The following is a 14,394-nucleotide window of genomic DNA, read 5'->3' on the forward strand; positions in this document are numbered from 1 at the left end:
GTCCCAGGATCGAGTCCCACGTGGGGCTTCTACATGGAGCCTGCTTCTCCTTCTGCCTGTGTCTCTGCCTCTCTCTCTCTCTGTCTCTCTCTCTCTCTCTCTGTGTGTGTGTGTGTGTGTGTGTGTCTCATGAATAAATAAATAAAATTAAAATTGGCCAGGGATGCCTGGGTTGCTCAGCAGTTGGGCATCTGCCTTTGGCTCAGGGCGTGATCCCAGAATCCAGGATCTAGTTCTGCATCAGGCTCCCTGGGGAGTTTGCTTCTCCCTCTGCCTATGTCTCTGCCCCTCTCTCTCTCTCTCTATCTCTCATGAATAAATAAATGAATCATAAATGAATAAATAAATAAACAAACAAATAAATAAATAAGGCCATGCATTTATCAACTTAGAAACACTGCTCTTACCTGCCCATCATCTTTTGTCCTGCCTTTAATAATAGCTTCCCATTCATCCCTCAGAAAACCACTCCTCTATTCCATAATATTCTAGTGTAAGCATAAATCATGCTGCTGCTTTGTTTCTTATCCAAGGAATAGGCACAGGACTTACATTAGAGTAATATGATTCTCTCTCCCTGGAATTTGACTATAGGGTGGAGATACATAAAGGTAGAAAACTGATATAATTGAGTTACTTACAAGTTTTTAAGTTCATCAAATTCAGTTTTTATTGGCCGCCACCAAGAATCCTAATTGAGGCACTAATCTAAGCAAAACTAATCCACACTGACACTTTCTCACACCATACACCAAAATAAACTTGAAATGGATTAAAGATCTAAATGTGAGACCTGAAACCATAAAGTTCCTAAAAGAGAACACAGGCAGTAACTTCTCAATCATTGGTTATAACATTATCCTTTTAGATATGTCTCCAGGCAAGGGAAACAAAAGCAAAATAAACTATTGGTCCTACATCAAAATAAAAAACAGCTGCATAGGAAAAAAACACACACACACAAATTAAAGACAACCTACTCAATGAGAGAAGATATTTGCAAATGACATACAAAAAAGGGTTTATATCCAAAATATATAAAGAATTTACACAACTCAATACCAAAATACCCACAAATAATCCAATTAAAAATGGGCAGAAGATGTGAACACACGTCTCCAAAGAAGATATACAGATGACAAACAGACACATGAAAAGATACTCAACATCAGTCATCATCAGGGAAATACAAATTACTGCATACCTGTCAGGATGGCTAAAATTAAAAACTCAAGAAAACAACATGTGTTGGTGAGGATGTGGAGAAAAAGGGGCCCTCTTGTACTTTTGGTGGTAATGCAAACTTGTATAGCCCCTGTGAAAGACAGTATGGAGGTTCCTGAAAAAAATTTAAATAGAACTACCATATGATCCAGTAACTATACTATTGGATATTTACCAAAAGAATACAAAAACACTAGAACACTAATTCAAAGGGATATATGCACCCTTAAGTTTATTGCATATTATTTACAATAGCCAAATTATAAAAGCAGCCCACATGTCCATGGATAGATAAAGAGATAAAGAAGATGTGGTACACTCACACGCACACACACACAGGAATGTTATTTAGACATAAAAAAGAATGAAACCTTGCCATTTTCCTTAACATGGATGGATCTAAAGAGTATAATGCTAAGTGAAAAAAGCCAGGAGAGAAAGACAAGTATCGTATGATTTCACTCACCCGTGGAATTTAATAAAGAAAACAAATGAACAATGAGGGGGAAAAAAAAAGAGACAAAGCAAAAACCAGACTCTTAACTATAGAGAACTAACCAGATGGTTAACAGAGGTGAGGTAGGTGGGAGGATGGTAAAATAGTTGGAAGGGATTAAGAGTGCACTTATCATAAGCACTGAGTTATATATGGAATTGTTAAATCACTGTATTGTACATCTGAAAGTAATATAACACTGTATGGTTACTAGAATTAAAATTTAAAAAATAAATAAAAAATTTAAAACTGTTATAATCCTCTCTCTGCCATTAACTAACTCTATGACTTTGATCAAGTTATTTGTTCTCTCAGAATCTCAGCTGCCATGCCTATCCACCTATTTACATCTATACTTTAAGAGGTAACTTTTTTCTTTGAGTGTATCATGCTCTCTCTTACCTTCACACTTTTTAAAAAAGATTTTATCTATTTATTTGACATAAAGAGAAGAGAGAGAGTGTACAAGCAGGGAGAGCCACAGGCAGAGGGGAGAGGGAGGTAAGCAGGGAGCCCAACGTGGAGCTCAATCCCAGAATCTTGGGATCATGACCTGAGCCACAGAAGTTTAATTGACAGAGCCACCCAAACATCCCTTACCTTCATACATTTATACATGTTAAAAATGTCCTTGCCTCCTGTCAATTGCCTGCCTTTTTAATTATTAGCTTACACTCAAACAACACCTTTTCCTAGAAACTTCTCAGACTGCTCTAGTGTCCTCTGGCTGTGCTCCTACAGCATCCTGGGCATGTCTCTCCCATAATTCTTATCACACTGTATCATTATAGCTCTTGTTGATCTATCCATCTCTTGGACTAAGAGCTCTTTGAGAGTATAGGTTATATCTTATTCCTAATGCTACTCTTATTACTTAATACAGTCCTGTGCATATTAGGAGCTCAGTAAGTGAAGTAGTGAATGGATGGATAGATGAACAAAAAAAAACCAGATTTGTTCTAATAGTGGTGTTTTTCACAACTACATGGCATTTTTGGCAAATATTATTCTAGAGATATAAAAATCCTGGAATATGCTTGATCTCATTAAAATACAAAATGTAAGTGAAGGAAAGAAATCTAGCCACATCTTTTCCTGCTAAGAAAGGACTATAGGCAGGATCTATTGTTTTTATGGTCCTTAGATCAGCTTAATTGCAATGTGGCATTTATATGAACACATTTATGCTATTTGTAGTCAATTCACTATAAATGCTTTCATTTAATGATTGCAGAGGTTAAAGGAAAAATGAACATCATCATAGTCACAGCAGTTTTTATAATTGAATTTTGAATAATAAATGAATAATGTACAAGAATATAATTTAAAAGCAGTTTAGGAGGTACATTGTTTTTCATGATATATATATAAATCTTCATTGTTTTATGGATAAAATGGTGTTTAATAGTACATAACAGAAAAATGCCAATGCTAACATTACTAATCTTTTCATTTATTTTATCTTTTTTAGACTTACTTATTTTAGGGGGGAGGGGAACGTGCATGAGCATGAGCAGGGGTGGGAGCAGAGGGAGAGGAAGAGGGAGAGAGAGTTTCCAGAAGGCTTCATGCTGAGCCTAGAGCCCAATGTGGGGCTCCATCTCATGACCCTGAGATCATGACCTGAGCCGAAATCAAGAGTCAGATGAACCACCAACTAAGCCATCCGGGCACCACTAAACTTTTCAATTTAAAACATATTTTAATAGAATTTCAAGTCTACTTACCATCAATGTAGTGAAATCAAGTATATATTATTTTAAACCTAAAAAGAAATCACTAAAGTTTCAAATATTTGTTAGTGGTTGAAATTTTACCATAAAAATACAGCATATCATTCACAGTGATGTTTGTTTTCTTTTATCATACATATTTTACAACTACAAATGCTTCATGGCCTAAGCCCAAGTCACACTCTTTCTAATATGTCAAAAACACACATATCTGGAAGCCAAAATGTGTTGACAAGATGTTATTTTATTTTTGACAATTATTTTTAATTCTTAGAAGTGAAAAAAAAGGAAAAGATGAAAATATGAGAATCTAAACTTCTTCTTTACCAATCAGTGAATATGATGATGATCACTATTCTAAAAGCTCTGTAGATAGTTTACAAATTCCCAAAAGAGCAATGCATAAGAAGAAAAAAAGGAGAAGATACACAATCATGTGTTGGCAATCATACCCAAAGCATATGATCCATGATTCATATCTAAAGGGTCCCATGACTAAAATTTTATTCAATAATAAGTGACCTTTTCCTAACAATAACTAGCCACCTCAAAGTTTTGGAAATCTGTTCCCAAATTCCTTAGAGACTGATGCTATCCCTAACCCCCTCCCAACTTAAAATTATATAATCAGCCACGCTTTCTGCCCATGGGTCCTGTGCTTTAATAAAAACAACTTTTTGCACTGAAGACATCTCAAGAATTCTTTCTTGGCTCCAAAACCCACTGCTTCAAACCAAGTTAATCATGGGATGCCTGGGTGGCTCAGCAGTTGAGCATCTGCCTTTGGCTCAGAGAGTGACCCTGGAGTTCCAGGATCAAGTCCCACATTGGGCTCCCTGTGAGGAGTCTGCTTCTCCCTCTGCCTATGTCTCTGCCTCTCTCTTTGTCTCTCATGAATGAATAAATAAAATCTTTAAAAAAAAACATGCCAATCATTACTTTGTAGTAGAATTTAATTTACCAATACAGCTCAAAATGTCACTGGGTTGTGATCTAAAGAAACCTGTAGTCAACAATTTAAAAACAAAAAGCTCACTTTTACCTTTCCTTGACAATCAACAAGAATGTTGAGAAGTTACAAAAACTGCATTGTCACCTTTTGGCTTTCCACAGCTCTGACAGCTATCCTCTTGGTTCCCTGCAAGGAGAGCTTGTTTACGTGATAATTGCATGGTTTAGACCCACTGATAATGATTTTTTTTCAAATATAGTCATGATCTTCTTACCTAGGAATCTCTCTTTAATTATGCAAATTTTTATATATTCTTAAATCATGTTTTAGTTTACTTCATTTTCACTATCATTATATTATCATTTAATATAATAGCTTTTTGTGGAGTGCTTACTCTTCCTATCACTATGCCATGAACTTTATGGAAATTATCTCATTTAAGCCCTATGAGAACAAAATTCAACAGGTGTTCTTATTATCTTCATTTTATAGATGAGAAAACTGAGGCTTAGGGTTTCTTGATCTGCTTAGTGGAAGACCCTGAACCCCTCTGAAATCTGTTGTATTCCTAAACTCACACTCTTAGTCACAAATTTAGACTGCTTAAATAAAGAACAAGATCATATTACTCAAAATCTCATTTTAATGACCACAGTTGTTCAAAAAATATTCATTTTATTTTTTTATAAGTTACACTATAAAGAGGAAAATGAAATTCCTATCATAAGGCAATTGCTTTATTGAGCAAAACTACTGTTAAATCTTGATCTTTTCAGGGTATTACTATTAGCAATTCACAAAAAATTCATAAACATCCTGTACCAAAAATCGAGCAAGTTTTTCTACTCCATCTCAGCTTATTCTATTTAAATAGATGCTTTATTAAAATATATGTACAAAATAATTATTAAACATTAATTTCTAAATTATAGACACTAATAGATTATCTATAGCAGAAAAGAGAATCTCATATTCCTAAGATCAAATCATAGCAAAAACTTTAACAAGTTTCAAATATTACATGGTTTGGCAGAATAATCTCTAAATTTCAATGATGTTCACTATACCCTAAATCTCTTAAATCATACACAACACTGCCTATGGGCTTCCCTCAATTCCCTAATTTACTGAATTTTTTAGACCGCTTTACATCAAAAGCATCTTCAATGATAATTCTGAGGACTTTCAAATTCTATCAAGCTACTTAATTAGAACTTACTCGATAATACAACCTTGGTTATTTGTGCAGTATCTACATTTACCCAACTCTTTCCACATCCACAGAAATGGAAAATTAAGAAGCACCATGAAAATAAGGCTTTCATGGAAACCCCATGATAGTTTATTATTTACTTATCAAAATCCTAGATGGCCATTTTTCTCATCTTGAGAAGCTTTTTCTTTTTTCTTTTTTTTCCTAATTCTTATTTCTGCCCACAAATAATTAAATAGCAGGTAAGACTTTGCATTCAGGATTTCTTCACAGATGATATTCATTTTTGGGGACCATTCCCCATTTGTCCAGATCATATTTTCTTAATTTATATTTTAATCTAAAATATCACTTTTTAAAAAATAAATTAAAGTAGTTCATCTATATTTGTCTAAGACTTCCATGCACTGAAACCCATGATTCCAAACAACTGATCCTTTTACCAGGTTTTATACCCTTACAACTGCCAGACACCAAGACAGTAGACCTATATGGTGCTATTGTCAGAAGTTAGAGATATGGGGATCCCTGGCTGGCTCAGCGGTTTAGCCCCTCCTTCCGCCCAGTGCGTGATCCTGGAGTCCCAGGATTGAGTCCTGCATCAGGCTCCCTGCATGAAGCCTGCTTCTCCCTCTGCCTGTGTCTCTGCCTCTCTCTCTCTCTGTGTCTCTTGTGAATAAATACATAAAATCTTAAAAAAAAAAAAAAGTTAGAGATATGACCAATAAATACATAAAATCTTTAAAAAAAAGTTAGAGATATGACAATCAGGTATTAGCTTCATATAGATTTCATAATGCATAATATAATGGAGTTGCTCCCAAAATGTGGGACACTTAACACTGAGTACTTGATATGGTTCAGTTAGTACACATTTTTAAGATAAATATAATTAACTTATAAACATTATTAACATCTATTAAATCATAGCAAAACATATTACTAATATATCAAAATTGTGATACTATTCTAAGGACAAGGTAAAACAGTGTAAAAGTTTTACTTTTTAAGAATCATTTTAACAGAAAATATGTAAATAATAGGTGGGATGATATAAGAACAATGCAAAACATATGAAAATTTTATAAGAATTACTTAAGTTTGAAAAACAGTAATATGATTTTAAAATAATTGAAAGTTAGCTATAATCTCAAAACAAGCATCAAAATTAGGACAACCTAAATTACTATAACTAATTCATAGTTGTTATTGAAGTTAAAAAAGAGAATAATTTGGTTCCATATTAGTGGATAATATCTTCAGGCATATCTCAAAGCTAATGTTTTATTCAATGTGATATTACAAGCATTAACTTTTAAAACCAAGCCAAGAAATAAAGCGTGATGCATTTTAAATAATGTATAATATTTATAGATTTTTCTCCCACTCAGATATGTGCTTTACTCTGTAAGGACAATAAATACCAACATCCTGAAAAGATTTGTAAGAGCTTCTTAAAAGCCTTTCTAGAAATTTATTTGAGCCAGAAGTATTAGGAACTATACAAAATAAAGCAAAACTAAGAGCAAAGTAGATTCCATTTCTGATGCTACATTACAACAAGAAAATGAGGAAAAGCAGGTTCTATTTAACAGGTGCAAAGGAGAACACTGGAGAATTTGTGTAAGTTAGATTAGGTAGTTTTGAATTTTGCTCACTCTCAAATTGTGTGAATGTATGGCTTTTTTTTATTTCCTAAGGGAAATTAAATACAGTTAATTCTTAAAAATAAAGTTCTTTAAACAAAATATGATATATGTCTTTTGTTTCTGTTTTAGACATGTTTCCACTTTGAGTGACTACTTTTTTTGAAAAAGCCAAATTATAAATACAAATTAAATGTAAGTAATATTAGAGTATTCTGGACAAGAGTGCTTCAATACCAAAGGTCAACAGTATGGTAATTCAAAAGCAAATAAGACATATATGATTTCACACCTAAAATTCATATAATTTACATAAATAAACCTTTAAAAAAACTCAGAAAAATTACAGAATGATATGTAATACAGCTCACAGGAGAAATACAGCTCTTGGTAATGAGTGCTGGCTGAAAATTACTTTATGGAAGTCACCCAAAAATAACAAACTAAACTTTAAAAGGCTTTGCCATAAAAATCGTCACAGATAGTAGCTGGGGGGCAAATTAGGGAGATGAGCCTCAGGCACTCTAGTCAGCTTGTAAGATTCATCAACTATATGTCCATCAAGACTATACAAATGTATACAGCTTCAATACAGCAAAGGAATTGGCAAAGTCACTAAGGCTAACTGCTAAGGGTGTGCAACATGTACACATGGCAGTCACCATTTCAAAGCCCTCTCCACTGTGACAGGAGGGGCAAGTAGGAGAGACAGGAGACAATAATTCTCTATCTGCCTTCACTTAATGAAAGTAGGGTTTGGATCAAGTACTCATTCTCACCACTGTTATATCTCATTGATAAATATTTATTCCTCCTTCACACATGGTCTTTTTTTAAAAAAGATTTTATTTAAGAGAGTGAAGCAGAGACATAGGTAGAGGGAGAAGCAGGCTCCTTGTTGGGAGCCTGATGCAGAACTCGATCCCAGGACCCCAGGATCACGACCTGAGCCAAAGGCAGATGCTCAATCACTGAGCCACCCAGGTGTCCCTCACATGGTCTTACAGTCTGCTTTTTCCTTTCTCGTTTCCTTCCTTCCTTCCTTCCTCCCTCCCTCCTTTCCCATTCATCCTTCTACCTTCCATCCATCCCTTCCTACTTTCCTTCTCACTTTCTCAGTTTCTTTCTTTGTTTCTTTCTGACTAAATCCAATTGTTTATAATACACTGTTAGCACTATCATGATTACTGGTCCTTACAAGGTCTCTTGGGTTTCATATCTATTGTTATGCTATTTGTATCTCTTATTCCCTTCAACCAATCAGGTATTAGCTTCATATAGATTTACCAATGAAATATAATAGAGTCATAGGTGACTATAGCTTAGAACTTGAAATGATGGTGTTTGATAAATATTGTTTTTTAGTCTCCGATATACAACCTAAATTCACTCCTCTGTCCTCTGCGTAGTATTCCAAAGTATATATATATAGCACATTGGTGGTGTCGAACACCCCAGCAGCAATGAATCTTCCTGGAGATAGAAATACTAACAATACAAGGTTGTTATTGCTGTGATTAAACTTATTTAACACAACTTGTGGATTCTGAAATAATATGTTCTTTCTAATTTGTCTACTCCTTAATCCTTCATCAAGTTAACATCCTTCTGTTTCTGAAAGTGATAAAGATATACATAATGAATAAATAAAGAATGTAGTTAATCTTTCACAACTAACCTTTAGCAGAAAAAGACTGTCAAATTATCTTCTTCCTCTGCAATTTATCACTGTCCTTTGTTTTCTGGAAAAGTGGGGAGATGTCCTTGAACCAGATAGCTTCACAGGACATATTTGATGAGTTCCTAAGGATACATATGAAATGTCAAAGAAATATTGCTACTAGACATTTTAGTACCTTAATGAGATCCTTTTACTCTCCCTTCTGCTCTTTCCCTTTCCCTTATGGACTCCAATTGGTTATTACTTTGACAACAATAGAATATTTTACTGATGTGACTACAAAATTTCTAGACTAAAATTCAAGGTCTTGTAGCTTGATGATAAAGGCATCAAAAATTGATTTTACTAAAGATGTTCAGCCTTTTCTCTTGTTCCTTTGCTCTATTTTAGGCCATTTGTACTACCACAAAGTCCCAAACAGGAATTGAATTTAGAATTATGAGATAAACAATATTGGGAAATTATGAGAAAACAGTACTTGGGAAACTGTGAACTGAGTAGATTTAATTTCATATAGCTGCTGTAGCAGGTAAATAAAATATATGTGGATAGTGTCTAACAGAGTGCTTGTTAAAAAGTGCCAAATTTGTATTAACTTCTCTTCCACCTCCTCTTTCTTGAAATCCCACTCTGTGCCTACATTTTGTGCTCTACATTTTGGATTTCCTCGAAAAAGCAAATGTCAAAAATCTTAACCACCGGGAAATCACCTCTTAACAAAGCCTCCTCAAATCAGTCTTTTTAAAGAATTTTAGTTGAATGTAGTGACAATATCTCCTTTGAAATTTCTAAGAGTGAGTGACAAACACAGTGGAAACTAATACTTTTTAATGAACAGTTTAAAACTCAAATGGTGAGTCCAGACATGCATGAAGTCACAGATACAGATCCTTGATTCCTTCATAAAGATCATCTTGTTCTGGGTATGATTCAAATAGACTATATAAAAAGTAAACCAAGGTTCTAACATCAGTGGCAAGCACATAATAAAAGCACACTCTTCCCACTACTTGCTGAGAGTTCTCAACTTGAAACTAACTTTTAAGAGAAAACTACTACAGGGGATTGGTCATAAAAATGAAGAGCACATGGTCCTATACTATGACTTTCTCCAAAACCATTCTATTGTTCTGCAGTTTAAAGGTATTTGTTTAGACTGGAAAATATCAGATAGCTACTGACCTACCACTAGAATGACATTCTGGCATTTGGAGCTGCATTATCACATAACTATGGTGAGCATACATCCCAGTTTGCCTAGGACAGTCTTGATTTATAATATAAGAAGCCTCACACTGCCACAGGCAAAATGTAATGCAGAACTCAGCAATTCATTACATTCTCCTTAGTAAAATATCCTCACAACAGGGTAATATTAATTTTTTACTAACTCTTTGCTTTTTGTATATTTTCATTTTAACCCGACACTTAAGTGTGAAAGTAAAACAGATAAATGCTGTAAAAAAAAACTTAATTATAAATAAGACCTCTGCTTTTATCTTACCAATGAGGTGACTTACAGTCTTATCTATAATGTTTAAAATTTGACAACCACCCCCAATCCTAGTCTTCTTTCCTGTGACAATAAACACTACAATTAGTTTGGCATGAAACCATTCACATAACTTCTTGTGTATTATGTTTACCTACATACATATGTAGCATTATAAAAAAAGTTATCTTTTAATTGAAGAGAGCATTTGCACAAATATTATAGTGTTGAACTAATAGTTCAATTTCCTTTTCCCACTCAACATCTTCTAAATGGTTATTGTTGAGGTAAAGAAATCAATTCATTTTTGCATGTTGGCCTCATATTTTTTCCAATTTGATGAACTCACCAAAACATAATAACTCATTTGTCTACTAATTTTAATTTTTTCTTGGTTAATTTTGTTTCTCTATATGCCTTTAGAAAATTGTCATGTTAGGGGCACCTGAAGGGGTCAGTTGGTTAAATGTCTGACTCAGACATTGACATTTTGGCTCAGGTCATGATCTCAGGATTGTGAGATCAAGCCCTGTGTCGGGCTCTGTGCACAGTGGAGCCTACTTAAGATTCTCTCCTTCTCTCTATCTCTCCCTCTGCTCCTCCCTTTCTGAGTGCTTGCTCTCTCTCTGAAAAAAGAAAAGAAAAGAAAGAGAAAGAAAATTGTTATTTCCTCTAGACGTTCTAATTTTTTTCCATAAAGTCTGTCATGACCTTTGTACTACTACCTAATCGCACTACAAATAATAATAAATTGAAATTATTTGTGCTTTTTGCTTCCTTCTTGATGATATTTACCAAAGGTTCTTTAATTATTCACTGATAAAATCTGGGATTTTTGTTTATTTATATTTTATTTTTAATATTTCTGCCTTCTTTTCTATTTCAATAATTAATTTTTCTGAATTGGATGGAATTATAGTTCATGTTTAGTCTCTTAAAGTTCATTTCATTTGCTTTCAATATTTCATTAGTTTTATCACCTATTTAAGTCATAAATTTTTGAGTGTACTGCTTTACCCACAACCACAAATTTGGATTTGTGATATCCATATATTTTTTCAATTACGAACACCTTATGATAGCCATCTGCATTTCCACTTGAACACAAACATCATCTAGAGTTGTGTTTTTATTTTGTGGTTGTGTACTTTCCTGATTATTGATATCTAATGACATTATATTGGGATCAGGAAATGTATTCTGCAGGAAAACAATTTTGCTGTTTGTTAAGATTTATTCCAAGGTTAAACATATATAGTTTCAAAATTATTATTTGTTTGAAAAAATTGTATATTCAATATTTTGGGAGTAGGAAATTTATGCAAGTCTATTAGACCAACCCTATTAAGGCTGTAATGTTCAATAATCTTAATTTATTTTTACTCTTGTAAGCTGTCTTTTCTGAGTATATTAAAATTCCCCACCATGATTGGAAATTTTGTATTTTTCAAATTGTTTAATAAGTGTCAAGCAAATTTGTCAGGTGCATAAATGTGCTGTCAGATGTTTTGTTTTTCATGATGAATTATTATGAGGAAACACTCCTCCACATTCCTCTGCTTATTCAGTGCTGTAATGAACATATACATAATGTCTTATCTGGATTTACAGGTTTTTTTTTAACTGATTCAAGGTTTTTTTTTAAATGTACATTTAACGTATTTCCATTCATTGTGGTAACTGATCTGTTTTCATCTCTTACTGTATCATTTTGTGTTTTTATTTTTACTATGCTTTTTGTTTTTTCTTCTTTTGTGCTTTTTTTCTTTGGCTTGTGTCTTTTTTTCTTCTATTGCTTTTACATATACACTTCTTTCTTCTAGTTATTAGGAAATTGCTATCACTTGCACTTTTTTTGAATGGCATCTACAGTTCATCAATATGGTCTCCACTTCAACAGAAAAGTAATATGTTATATCTATCTTATTCTTTTTCTGTACTTGCTTCTGTCCTTCAATCTCCCATGTTGATAGGTTTGGAATTTTCATTTCAAATTGTTTTTAAACATTTTAAAGATTCTCTTCTTCTACTTAGCAAAGTTTTCTAATTTATTTTCTCTCTGCTAATTTTTGAATTTCACCATTAGCTCATCATTTTTATTTTGCTAGAGTAATCCTTTAGTTCTTTCTGGGGATGCTTTATCTTTGAAATCAAGCAGTTTTAAGTTTTTGTCATAATTTGGAATCTATAGGAAGTGACTAGGTTTTCGGTTTCAATAATTTCTAAGTTTAATCATTGCTTTTGGTTAATACTTAGCAATACAAGCACAACTTTATAAAATATATTCAGTCTCATACTTCCTTTGACGACTGCTGCCACTCACTATGAACAAATAGGAAATTTTTTTCCTCATTTTTCTTCCTTATTTTTCTTCCTCATTTTCTTCTCTATCACCTAATTTGGGCTGGTTTTATAATTACTACTACTTCAAGTGTTTATTTTCAAAGCTTACGAAATTATATTTTTACTTACTACTTTACCTATTAGTTCAGACAATACCTAAAACTGAAAGTGAAAGTCAGTATTCTTCTATCACCAAGATCCACTCTAATTTTCAAAAGCTCTAATTCTAATTACATTTGCTATTAAAGAACTATAGAATGCTCATTTGTAAAGCTACTGATGTCAAGGTCTCTAGTGTCTGTGGAAAGTGATGGTGAACTCAATTAAAATTTACTAAGAGAAGTCTAAAAGTATATATACTACTTAAATCCTGCACCATTTTTTATTTCAAAGTTTTTCAGAGTATACTAGCTTTTTTAAAAAATGGTCTTCTCAGAGATAGTCTATATCATCAATCTACTGACATTTAGTTGTATGACATATTTATTCCCCAGTTTTCATAGCAGATAATTCTAGGATAAAATAATTCTAGGATAAGAAAAGCCTAGGATGTGCAAGAATAATTATGTTGCAGAAGTACCTAAAAATAAGACCGCCAAAATCATGTCTGTTGATTCTATACAGGAAACAAATTATTCTGAACAGGAAACAAATTATTCTGAACCAAAAAAAATTTTCAGAAAGAAATGTATAATGGAAGTCAGAGTAAGAATAATAATCCTTAAAAAATAGTGCAATTATATAGACTATTACATTTACATTGAAAAAGTAACAGTTATGGAAAGGGTTGAAATAGCAAAAGACGGGAAATATTTCAGAAGTTAGTATGAAATGCAAGGGTTAACATTATTGCATGCAGACGGGTAAGGTAGATAAAGGAATTAGAATCCCAAGAATCCACTGCAACCACTGAAATGGTTTATTATCTTTACTATTCGTCTGTTTAAAAGACTAATGCATGCTGGCTATAAAACGTTTAAGTATGACAGAACTATGTAACATAGAAAGAGGTCTTCCATGATGTAATCCCAAAGTAAAAAAAAAAAAAATTAGACTTTTAAAAAGCATATATACACACTTGAATAGTGTTTTTTGTATTTGTTTTGTGTTTCTGTTTTTAGGCATGTAAGTTTAGGCAAACTTAAAAGTTTGAGATTCCTTTTGGTAAAAAGAATGGCATAGATGGGACACAATTTGTTTAATTTGTCCCATGTTAGGCAACAATTTTTTTGTTTCTAATTTTTCACAATTTGCAAATGAGAGTACAATGAATAATCTCAATGGATAGGAGTATATTGCAAATGTATCTGTGTACATAGTTCTCAAAATAAGATTGCTAAATCAAAGGGTATAAACAGTTCACTTTTTAATGCATATCACTAAATTTCTCTAAAAGTTACTAGAATATTAGAGTATTTTACACCTATCAAGAGCTCTGGCCTTTCCTACACATTTAATATATTAAATATGCTGATTTTAAGAGTTGTTAAAACATTCTATTGGAAACACTCTGTTCTGTTGCCCCAGAACAGCCAAAGGACTAGGATTGTACTGAAAATAACAGTATTGACAGGAAAGAGGGGTGCTTGGCTGGCTCAGTCAGTGGAGCACATG

The 14,394-nt window shown here is 33.2% G+C and overlaps 1 protein-coding gene across 12 annotated transcripts in view; it reads right to left on the reverse strand.

The window, feature by feature from the left end:
- LOC140641224 (palmitoyltransferase ZDHHC2-like) overlaps positions 1 to 14,394 on the reverse strand; it is a 464,956-nt gene that overhangs the window by 429,510 nt on the left and 21,052 nt on the right. For all 12 annotated transcript variants that reach the window (XR_012037750.1, XR_012037752.1, XR_012037751.1 and 9 more), the window contains exon 3: positions 8,943 to 9,067. The gene's annotated coding sequence lies outside the window, so the exon portion shown is untranslated. The remainder of the gene's footprint in view (positions 1 to 8,942; positions 9,068 to 14,394) is intronic.

The sequence above is a fragment of the Canis lupus genome, chromosome 10 (genome assembly GCF_048164855.1).
Source record: "Canis lupus baileyi chromosome 10, mCanLup2.hap1, whole genome shotgun sequence".
Classification (NCBI taxonomy): domain Eukaryota; kingdom Metazoa; phylum Chordata; class Mammalia; order Carnivora; family Canidae; genus Canis; species Canis lupus.